The sequence below is a fragment of the Hyposmocoma kahamanoa genome, unplaced genomic scaffold (genome assembly GCF_003589595.1).
Source record: "Hyposmocoma kahamanoa isolate Upper Pololo Valley unplaced genomic scaffold, ASM358959v1 116, whole genome shotgun sequence".
Classification (NCBI taxonomy): domain Eukaryota; kingdom Metazoa; phylum Arthropoda; class Insecta; order Lepidoptera; family Cosmopterigidae; genus Hyposmocoma; species Hyposmocoma kahamanoa.
Window position 1 is genome coordinate 1,556,248 of NW_020653391.1, and position 12,027 is coordinate 1,568,274.

The 12,027-nt window shown below is 35.2% G+C and overlaps 1 protein-coding gene across 4 annotated transcripts in view; it reads right to left on the reverse strand.

Moving 5' to 3' along the window:
• LOC113239761 (nucleolar protein 4) overlaps window positions 1-12,027 on the reverse strand; it is a 221,885-nt gene that overhangs the window by 13,344 nt on the left and 196,514 nt on the right. The window lies entirely within an intron of this gene.

Sequence of the window (12,027 nt, forward strand, 5' to 3'; positions counted from 1 at the left end):
TAACGTTCATAATTCACACATACGTAACACATTTCTTAATGGAAACAGATTTGTATATAGTTTCAAAGTGCACAAGCTTTTTATGGTTTTCTACATGTGGGTATGTATTTACGTTATCAACTAAATACTATGCAATCACTATACAAAAATTAACAGTTTTGGATAACGGCTACATTATCACTAGTTCTGTATAATGGAGCAGAACTCAGCACGGCAGGAAAACGAAAAACGCTGATGAGTCCGGATTTAAGGGTAGGAAAATCTAGCTATTTCAAAGAAGGCACAGGAGACTTTTAGATCTTATTCTCTCTCTCCTCAAAGACCTCTCAGACTTACAGTCGTAGCAAACTAATGGCACCTATCGCTTACGGCATAGGAAAACATCATATCGAAGAAGCAGGCTTATTCCTGAACGGCATAACTTGGGCCATTTCAAAGCGACAGTGAGTAGGCATTATTGACGTGTGCTTGCTCGATCGTCGACCTCATCGTCACTTTCCATCAGGTGAGATGGAGGTCAATGGCGCATTTATTTTTTAATAAAAACAAAGGTTGAGATGTAGCTGACGTGTAGCGGATGACGTGTAGCTGCCAAACTAGGCAGGTAGGCTAGCATTGTGGCAGGGGGTTGTGGCCTAAACTCTCTCCTCGAAGGAGATCTGCGTCAGTGACACATAATTATTTGTGAAAAAAGTATGAAATTTCACTTTATACTGATATTGAATTACTGAATTTATTTATACTATGCAAAAAGTATCAATGGAGACAAATCCCTTTAAGTTTTTGTATTAAGTACTTTGAATTATTCATGTTTAACTATATGAACAACCGTATACATCAATGTAAATTGCGTGATGAGTGGGCTCTAAAATGTCGTTGCGATGTCTTCGCAAATAAACCGGTTTTTGGCAAAAATCTAAAGTTTATAAAGAGTCCTTCGAATGAGTTTAATTATAATGTAATTCAATTATAAAAAAAGTAGGTAAATAAATTGTAATTTTTCTGAAATGATAAAATGTTATTGAAAAGACAAAAGACTACCACATCTAACCTAGCTGTGTAGACATTTTTTCACATCGAATTGCGCTGACTCGGTGCATATAGCTAGATAGAATCTGCGACGTTTCAATTAAGTAAATTGAAAATATAGAAAATGCAGAAGTTGCAATATCAAGTCTTGGCACACTTCTCACAATTTTTTTACTTAAGCTTGCACAGAAGATAGAAGTTAAGAATTGCCTAATCATAAACTAACATTATCACTTCAAACTTAAGATAGCAACATTTTATGGGCCTGCTTTTCGCGGCAAAGGAAAACACGCGAAGATTTCGTCCAACAGGTGGTTTACAACCGATACAAAACATCATAGATTTCCCCTTTCTCTTTCTCCCCTACACCCCCACAGTGACTCCCCTTCTAACAGAATGTTAGGCAATCAAAACAAATGATTCGTTCATTCATTCATCGCGAGTGAATGTACAATTTCAGTCAATCATAATCGACATAGAAATAAGAAGGGCAGCTGTTTTCTTTTTAAAGAAACTTTTTACTTTTAAACTTTTTTTTTTTCATTTTTAGTTTTCTTTTTTATGAAATTTTTTTAATCTAGAAAATGAAACTATTTTACCTTTTCCTTCTAAATCGTGTATATTTGTTTTCTTGTCAAACAAACGGGACGAACAAGGCGTGGTCAGAGCTTTAAATCACATAGATCTAAGGTGCACTGCCTCTGCGCCCGTCACCCTGAGACATAAGTTGACAAGTTCCATGTGCCTGTAATTTCATCAGCACCCTTACCCCTATGCCTATGCCTATAGGTAAGGCGGCAGTACTTCCCTGGGCGAACTCTTTCACAAGGGCTCCACCGCTATTAATAACCTAAAAAATCGATATGCATACAATGTTTAAGACAAAAATTAATATCGATCCGTATTTTAAAATCTTCATTTAATGACCTCCTAAATGTAATATAATAGGTATCTCAACTAGAGGCTGTTCTTATTAAAGGTCATAAAGAAAACTTTGTACTTGTGTCCACTATTCGGAGTGATAATAAGGAGCTGACTCAAGATTTCTCGTAATCCACATCTAACCAGGCAAATGGGACGTGTTCACTTTATGTCTCAGTGTGAGAAGGGCGTAATGCAGTTTATCATTTTACATTTATTTATTTGCATTATAAAATATAATAAACATTATTCATAAACGTAATGCCTAACGCATGCCATATAGGTTGTTATTATAAGTCTTATTTTTATGAAATACCTATGTTATAGAAAGACGTTAGTCTAAAAATAACACTATATATAAGATCGATCATATCGATAAGACATTTACGTGTAACTTTTTCGTTTAAGAAATTTCAAAATCAATCAATGTGTTCCAAATTTTTTAACAGACCTCAAACCATTCGCACGAAGCATTACGCTACCACATTTATATGGCGAGTCAGCTATGGAGTGGAATTCCCAGCCAGCAGACTTGTTCCCTGAACGTTATAACTTAAACCTTTTCAAGGCGAGATTGAATAAGCATTATTTAAGTGTGCATGCTCCATTGTCGACCTCATCGTCACTTTCCATCAGGTGAATTGGAGGCCAAATGCTGTCTTACATTTTTGTATAAAAAAAAGTCCCATTGTCACCAAGAAATAAGAATCTGATGAGGGGATCCCGTGGAAATCGAAAAACCTCACCGCAGCCGGTATCTTTACAGATGCCTCAACTGATGTAGTAGCTGCAACGAATGCCGAAAGCCAGCACAAAGTTCTATAACAAAAAACACAGGAGAATCTCGAAAGCTCCGTAACTTGATCTGAGGCTCAGTTGGTAAGCACTAAGGCACAAAGAAACGTAGTGACACATTTGTGTGCGGCACTATTTAAGTGCTGTCCATGAACGGGTTAAGGAAAAGCGGTGGCCCCGTCTTGGCAACAAAATTTAAGCAATGTTTCAGAAAAACGACAAAACAGTGTGCAGTGTCTTGTTTACTTTAATGCAAAAGATGCACATTTTTGTGCGTTTTGCAATGCATTTTTAATTCAATTTAACTGCGGAATCATCAAAACACAACATGATATGTTGTAAGTTAACATTTTTGGATTGTGCGAATTCCATGTTTATGCCCTCAATGTAATGAAGCCTGCTCGTCAAACAAGGTGACACAACTTTTAGAAAACAGTAAAGTTCCCAGCGTGCAATAATCCTGCAATAATATATCCTAAGCCCTCTCCTCTGAGGTAACCCATGACCAATAGTGGGATGTGTATCACTCTTGATAATGATGAGTTTTAAATAAATTTATATCGAGTTCTTAGGTTTTCGCAACTGCTATGAGACTATTTTTTCGGATCTAGACAAAGTAAATTGTTTTTCTTTCAAACAAACCAATGATTCGATTCAATGATTAATTATTGATAATGTATATTTGAATTATGTTACTTTTATTACATATTTTCATGTTTAAAAAACTGTAATTGAAGTTAACACTTAAATTTCAAATTTTTTGTCTACGACGTAGCCGGAGCAACTAAATTGTTCGTTATTTTGAACTTGGCTTCTTTTTCAAATGCATTTTTTTGGTGACAAGTTTTATATAACTGAAGTTAATTTACAAAGCGTTTTGTGATTGCAAAGTAGAACCTAACAATCCCTAATAGCAGCACTCAAAGTACTAGGATGTATAGCCGCGAGGTTGTTTGCCTATCGACCGTCTTGAGGCACAGCACAGCAGATGCGTCTAAGTATCCGTTGACCCTTCGCGGGCTATGTGTCCCTGGTACATGCGGGTTCGTTGTATGTATATCTATAATGTTTGTATGTAGGTTATTATTATACGTATGTGTTTGTCGTCTTTATATGGGGTGGGTGGGTGCTTGACGGAATTAATTAGGGTGGCAGAAATAGTTATAAGTAGGTAGGTATCTACATGTATTATAAGGAGATTAATATATGACATAATTGTGAAAGAAGATACTTTTTAAGGTGAGCAATACTTATGAACAGCCTGTATTGCCTCCTAATCACACAACTTATGCTCATAATTGTACATGTACATTATGATAATGTCAACTGTAATGCCAAGATCATAAGGTGCATTCATGAACCAACATGCATTCTATGCTATTAATGAATGACAGGTAAGGTGTACTCACATTTGTCATTTATAAAAGGTTAATGTCTGCAAAGATGGTCCTTGACAAAAAAACTATAGTAGCACCCGTTGTTTGTTTCCTTGCAAAAGGCCATAAATTGAATACCTCTATAGGACAAGGTGTAGTAATTTATATACACGGATATTTTGCTTTCTATGATACTACATACTGAACGAAAAAGAACTACCTTCGACTTATCTTCTTTAAACTTCTGGTTTTATATTAACTGTCCTAAATTACTTGGAAGTTTTGGTGATCCGTAAAGTGTCGGATTTTTGTTACAGTAATACATTTACACCTAAGCTTAAGTCAAAGGATATATCATCACTTTCCTTGCCAAATTTAAAATAAACGTAATAATATAATAGTTAATTTTCAACAAACAATTTTTCTAGATTGCATATTTTTAACTTAATTTAAAAGCCAGGTATTTCGTGCGATAGTATTATTTCTCAGTACCTAAATTTTATTCGTACAATTCTTATTCCTATCAAATTGTATGTATTTAAAATGAATGGACTGTCTTTTCATGCAAAAACATTGCATGTTCACCAGACGTTCTGCACTGGATAACCGTTACGACAATGAACAGTATTTCTTCAGTATAAAATCCATGTTGGTAAATTTAAAAAAATTGTAGTCTGTCTATACAATATGCCCATTCGTTACGTTGTTAAAATTTATTATATTTTTAAATACTCCCCAATTTTCCGTTCACAAGCCGTAATAAAACGAGAATTATTCAAAAATTTTCACTGAACTGGACATATAACCTAGTTTCAATACAAAATAACTGCAAAATTTCGGAACACAATCACTATGTACCAGCTATGTACTGATACATGGGTTATGTGCTACCAAACCCATCCCCCCGATACCCCCTGTTACCCGTGTAGTGCCTCCCCCGCGAGTGTTAGTGGTGGGGCATATTTGTTATCGATAATTGATAAAATACATGACCAAAGTAGTCCTTAGGACGTTTGAAAGGCACCACTGAGGTAGGTAAAATAAACGCTCAAAACCCACAATAACCATTTAAGAAGGTGGACTACAATTAACATAATAAACCTGATGTGATATTATATACCGTCTGAATTACTTTAGAACTATTATTATTTCATTGTTTGTTTACTTAAGTTCAACAGTAAATATAATGAATAAATTTCGCCAACTGGTTCTTCTCTTGATCCATCAACAAACAACTTCGCCTTAGTGTAATGTTAATAAAGCGCAATAACAAATATCGATTACGATAAAAAGCTCCGTCAACTTCCATCGATATTTCATTTCATCGACAACTCCCGATCACGGATGTCACAGCGCTCGCAATCAGGTGGCAGTCAGCGTATAATCATTAAATACCCACGCGAGGGCGCAGGCCCGATGACGCCCGTGGCAGTCCCCCCATTCGCGCCCAATTATGAAAATACCAACAAAATACATTTAAAATGACGCTCCCGAATTCTATCGGTCATTTTGATAGATATTTAAAGCTCGGATCATTCGATTCCATTATATATACAAAATTCATTATGAAATTGGAATGTGTTAATTGGTATATATGAATATACGGTCGCGTGAAAGTAGAATAATTTCTTAATTCATTCGACAAATAACTATATTGAAGTCGAAGATACCAAGTACTAGAAAATAGTCGAGTAACTTACTTATAACATGTAGTTTCAAGGATAATCTCGTATCGAGTTAACCCATTTTAAAATTGAAATCGTTACTCCCAAAATTATAGATGTAAACTATTCTGATCTTCCAACGCCATTTATCGATAACGCTATTTTTCTTAATCACATCCTTAACACGTTCCTTTTCTTTCGAGTTTCGTATTAATTCGTATAAGTAGCGAAAATGAGATGTATTGATTGACTTTTTGTACGGCCAGTGCTTTGTTAGATTACAGTTTGACCTCTTTTCTTTTCCAACTTTTGTTTATTGCAATGTTAAGTACCTACATGGGCACTGAATAATGTGTAGAAGAAAATATTTACTCCGAAGAAAACGGAGTCACGTTAGTTTTACATGGTAACAAATCGCGCTAAAAGTACTATAGTTCACTCCGAGAATATTACTTAAGCTACGAGATTTAACTTGCCTTTTTCTCGAGCCAAAAAAACATTTCCCCGTCCGCTCGGTAATAGCGAGTGTTCTTCGCCTTTTTTCCGACGCCATTTTCCGAACTTTTTACTCATTGGTACTAGGGGCGCAGAGGTGACGTAAAGGCAAAGCTTAGGGTCTGGAGTCTTCTTCAGTCTTTTCAAAATAAACGGCATCCTTTAGCATTCTGCTGGCTTGGTAGTTTTATGCTAGTATTTTTTAAAGCGGATATCCCTCTTACGTCACTCGCGTACCCCCGCCCCCACCCACACACAGCAATACCATAACGGGCGCGCGCTATGACGAGATTATCTACGTACACGCATATCCACTATGTACAAACGGTTGTATGTACTATAGTACATAAAGCATATAAGCGATGACTTGTGTACATAACCGGCATTGATTTACCGGGCCGGACGCGGGCTGTCATCAATGTGCAATGACTATTACATTGCGAAACACCTACCCCTGAGGTCGGCTAAATAATTTTGCCAAAAGAGAACCTGCATCAGATGCCTTGTTCATGCCCGTAGAATCTACTCTGAAGGTCTGGTTTGAAATTCAAACCGACCAATCACAAAGCTTATTCTCAGTGATAACAAGATTTGAAGAATTTGAATAGAGAACAAGAAAATTTGAAGATTTACGAGACCTTTTTAAATCTTTTTATAACTTTAAATAACATTTCCTTACATAAACTGAACGAATAATCAGGGTCTTAATGCCCTAAATGTTCTTTTCTACCCACGCGTGAAAATTCATGGAGTCCCTCGAGTCTTATATTAAATGCCATGGGACCATGGGACTGAATAATACAGTTATTATGTTGACGGTGGAAACCAAGAATCTCATTTATTCGTCACTAAAAAAATCGTATACGGTATGTTACGTGGTACGATTTTGCGAAACAATAGTCGGTCAAAAGTTTTGATTTCATAAGAAAACTATATCAGCTGCGGCTTTTCCCCACACTATTTATTGAATGCGTAACTTTTGTAATCAGAAACCACTTTTGTGTCGTATCGTCGTTTCTAGAACCGACTCATTCATAATGAGAGTAATAAAGACAATGTAAAATAGGAGCTAAGTTGCGTAGGCAGTTGTTATTAATATTTAAACACGTTAACAAGGCAAACTCTAGTAATTCTAAGGTCAGTAAATAAAAATAGTGAAAATGTATACTTTACACAAGTAGTTATTAAATAAAATTATACATACGAGTTTAAAATAAACCATGTTTGTACAGATTTAACCACCAGGGCGGGCATAGTAATGAAAAATATACTAACCCCGAATTAATAAATAATTAAACAGGGTACACATGCTACCGAAACTAGGCGCAAACCACATCGTTACCACGTCTAAGTACCAGGCTTGCAAAGCTTCGAGGAGGCGTAGCGTAGACACCGTAGTGATGGGAATGCGAATGTGGGAGATATCAAAGCAATTATTTTATAATTATAAAATATATAATAGGGAGGTAGAGTTCAAGTCTGCCAAAAAATACATAAGTTTCACGTGAAAGTTTCTTAACAATGTTTTAGTCAACTAGGAAGTAATGTACAATATTTAACCGAGTCGCAATCGCATTTAAAAGTAAGAAAATATTAAGCCAAATCATAGAATTGTAAAATATTAATGAATACTAACATAAGGATCGATAAAATTCTTGAGAAAACCGAGCAGAGAATGCAAATTTTCAATGTCAGTATTCTTGATTATTATGGTAACTTGATGTCATGTATTATACACGTTTTTGCATTATTTTGCATGTTGGATAACTCAGAAAAATGTTTACGATAGGTTTATTCATTTCAATTTTAATTTTAATGACAAGGTAACAAGCAAGATAACACTAATTTAATTGTTATTAAAAATTTAACACCGATACAAAACAGAGTACTGCAAAAATTCAATTAAGTTACCATCCGTTAACTAACACGTCAACGCCAATTAAATGACATTTAATTGTAGTAGCAGTCAGCTCCTTGTGAAACAGTTTTATCCAAGGAAGTGCCGCCACCTTATCTATTTCTGCCGCCAAGCAGTAATGTGAGCATGACTGCGTTCCAGTTTTAAAGGATAAGGGTGCTGGTGAAATTACAGACACATGGGACTTATCAACTTAGTCTCAGGGTAACGGCAGTGGCAGTACCCTTCATATCTTTACTATTTGAAGCTTTGAGTGGCACTGATACTGTTTGTCTCGTAACTTCATGAAAAAAAAAAGAGGAATAGAAAATAAAATGAGAATATTTCCCACACAATTATTTATTAGTTAGTATTTCACATGTGTATGTAATTGTGTGTAACCTGTTATGTCGGTGTTCTTATATGTTTATTTATTTTGTTGTCAGTGGCTCACTCGCCCGGGCTTGCTGAAAATCAGCGCCACGAAACGGTTTAAAAAAGCCTAGGTCTGTGGGTACTGCATTATCAATTGTTTTAAATTAATTTTTTTTTATTCTTTTATTATTATTATTATTGTCACTATTATTATGTTAAGATTTATTCTTGTACTCGACTGGAGGTCGGGTATTTGGATGGAACCAGTTACGGGCCTAAGCCAAGTATTCTGATTCGGTTGTGGTATTGTGAGGGGATGTGAGTGAATGGTGATTGTTTGTGGAGTTTGTTGAATCAGTATTAAGTATTTAAGAAACCGTGGACTATCGAGCGAGTGTCTAGTACAATGGACTTTTTTAGAGGTATGTAGGTTTTAAGGTGCAGATCTATCATTTTTAAGGCGGTATGAAGGGTTTTCGGTATGATACCAGTTGACGAAATTATAATGGGGACTATCTTAACGGTTTCTTGGTGCCACATCTGTTTGATTTCGTCTGCTAAAGGTACGTATTTTTGTATTTTGCAGTGTGTTTCTGTTTTTATTATTATTATTATTATTATGGGAATTTTTTAGTGCACCTTAAAATGAGTGTTGATGAAAGCAGCGTGGGCCGCATTGGCAACACACTACCTGTCTATTGTTTGCTAAGGTGGCGACGTACAATTGATGTCGTCCGGATTATTATTATTATTATTATATCATTATTTGTTTTAGACTCTCGCTGCTCCGAGGGCCTAAAAGATTTTGAACTGTTATTATTATTACATACATTTTAGAGCCTCTCCTCTCCCAAGGTCTAAAAGATTAATTTTGAATTTTTAAATTGGCGAATTAATAATTATTAATATTATTAATTATTATTATTTTTATTATTGTAACTCTGTTGTTTTTTTTTATATGCGTGTCAGCGCTTGGGTAAGAATTTCTTTCTTGCAACTTAAATTCATGAAGGTACAGGTTGTTTTTGTTACACGTTTTTAAGGCCCCACATACGTGACGATCTTCACTATCTTCACTGGTCTTCAGACTGATCAAAACAACGTATCGATGGCCAGGGGACTACGAACGGATCGATACGATTATCGTGACGATAGATCGAAATGAGGTCACAATCACTTGTAAATGGGGGCCTTTTAAGTAGGTAGTACTCTTAACTTGCGTATACCATTCAGCGAATCTAAGGTAATTTTAGTAGAGTATTTTGACAACTTCGGTGCCCTAGCGGTTTACATTGTGGGCGCTGGATTCGGAGGTTCCAGATACGATTCCCGGTAGGACCAATTTGAGAAATGAACTTTTCTGAATTGATTCAGGTCTGGGTGTCCTGGTAAGTGCCCCAGGATGAATTCCGTTACTCTGGTACTCATAGTACAGAGAATTTCATAGTTTGAGATCAGGCAATTGGTCTAGTTGTTTTATGTTAATATGTTTCCATAGTAAATTGCTTAATTGTTTACGACAATATGTGACATTGGTGGATGTGTCACTATTGTTGACCTATTATAGGCTGGATTATAATAATTATAACTTTGAAAAAAAAACGACCTGAAAAGTTCGTGGAATTGTTTTTTGACCTTGGAACTATTTACCAAGTTTTATTACAAACGGTTACCGGAAAGTGCGCGAAACCGAATTCATCCCCTTGTTTGCCGCCCTTAGAGGTGGAATATTTTCTTCAAATTTAAATGGGACCAATACTGAGATACTCTGTTTCCAACAAAAAAAAGAATCATCAAGATCGGGTCATAAATGCCGGAGTAGTCGCGTTACACGCACAAAAATGCAGTCGAAATGAGAACCTCCTCCTTTTTTCAAGTCGGTTAAAAAAATACTTTTCCTCTTACACCGCGAAAGAGTCCATACCCAGATTTTAAATACGTTTCACTTTTCAAACGGCGTTTCGTTTTTAAAAAATAATCCATAACGGACTAGCGAGATATAATAACAGATATATGTATGTGACATCACTAGTTCGCATTACGCGAGGCGGAGGGTGCGACCTCGAAAAACCGAACGGGGGTCGTCTCTACGTCGAAAAGCATCGCGAATTTCACAAAGCGGCTTCCTAGTTACAGGGGTATCGTGTCACCGTATAAATAACGTTTCTAGTAGATTTAATCTAATTTCTTTTTTTATAAGAAAACCAAATTGAAATTGAGTGAATAATTTACTGTGTTAGAGTAATAAAATTTCTAGTTAATTTACACGAAGCTATGATTATATTATAGATGAATAGATAAAACCTTTATTCAGCACAAATACAAGCAGAAACAAACATTTACAATCACTCTACATAGAACATTAATTAGTACACATAGATATAAACACATATTTCTAGGGGAAAATAAAATTTTATACTGGACATACCTATTTTCAACAGTTTGTGCTGAAATGGTCCTGACGCATAAATACTGTAGACCGTGAAAAGTCAAACAGCGCTAGTTTTCTGCAAAAACTAATATTATATTCTTCATTCAAAAAACATATACTCGTATGTTACAGAAATCGAATAGCTAAAATTAAAAAAAATTAAAATAAAAAATCATGCAATTTTTTAGATACATTTTTTTTACGTAATCGTAAGAAATAGGTAAGTAGACGGTTCTATGGGTTATAAATGTGTACACGAGTAAATCCTCTGAGAGGCTCTATGAACTTAACTTGGTATATGAGCCTAGTAATGTTATATCTGTTTTTTTTAACTCGTCACAAGCTTAATTATAATCTCACCCGATGTAAGACATCGACATGACCGCCGAAGGTACATTTTCGTCTTAGAAACTTAAATTTCTTTTTTATTTACAAAGCAATCAAATATAATCATCATGATCTAACTTTAAAACATTCAAAATAAACGTTTTTCCTCATTCGTTACTTGTTTCTTCAAAATATTTTTTGAGATTTAAAAAAACTCTTTTTCTTTACGTACATATCTTACTGATTACATTACTTATGCGGTCTCACTGAGATATCGCAGAGGGGAGAAGCGGTTTCAAGTTGTCGTCTCGACGCGTTCGCTGGCAAGCTTCGCTCTTCGCAGCGCGATTTATCGCGCTATATACTATAAATATACGTTTAGTTTACTAAACGTATATTTATAAATCGATTTATACCTAACATTAAATTACAAGAAAATTTACTGATTTTATATATTTATAGCACGCGTTAAAAGATACGAAAAGTTCTGCTTTATAGTGGTTTCTAATGAAGTGCTTAAAATACGCAAACAGTCAATTATATCAGTGAAATAAAAATAACTTGAAAGTAAGAACGTAATTTATTTTTTTTTGTAGACCATAAAATATTCATAACATTAATTATTTATTATGCTAAGCGACATTTTTAAAAAGATGACAACGTAAATCAGTTATATTTTCTTCCGACTTCAAAAAAAGGAGGAGGTTCTCAATTCGA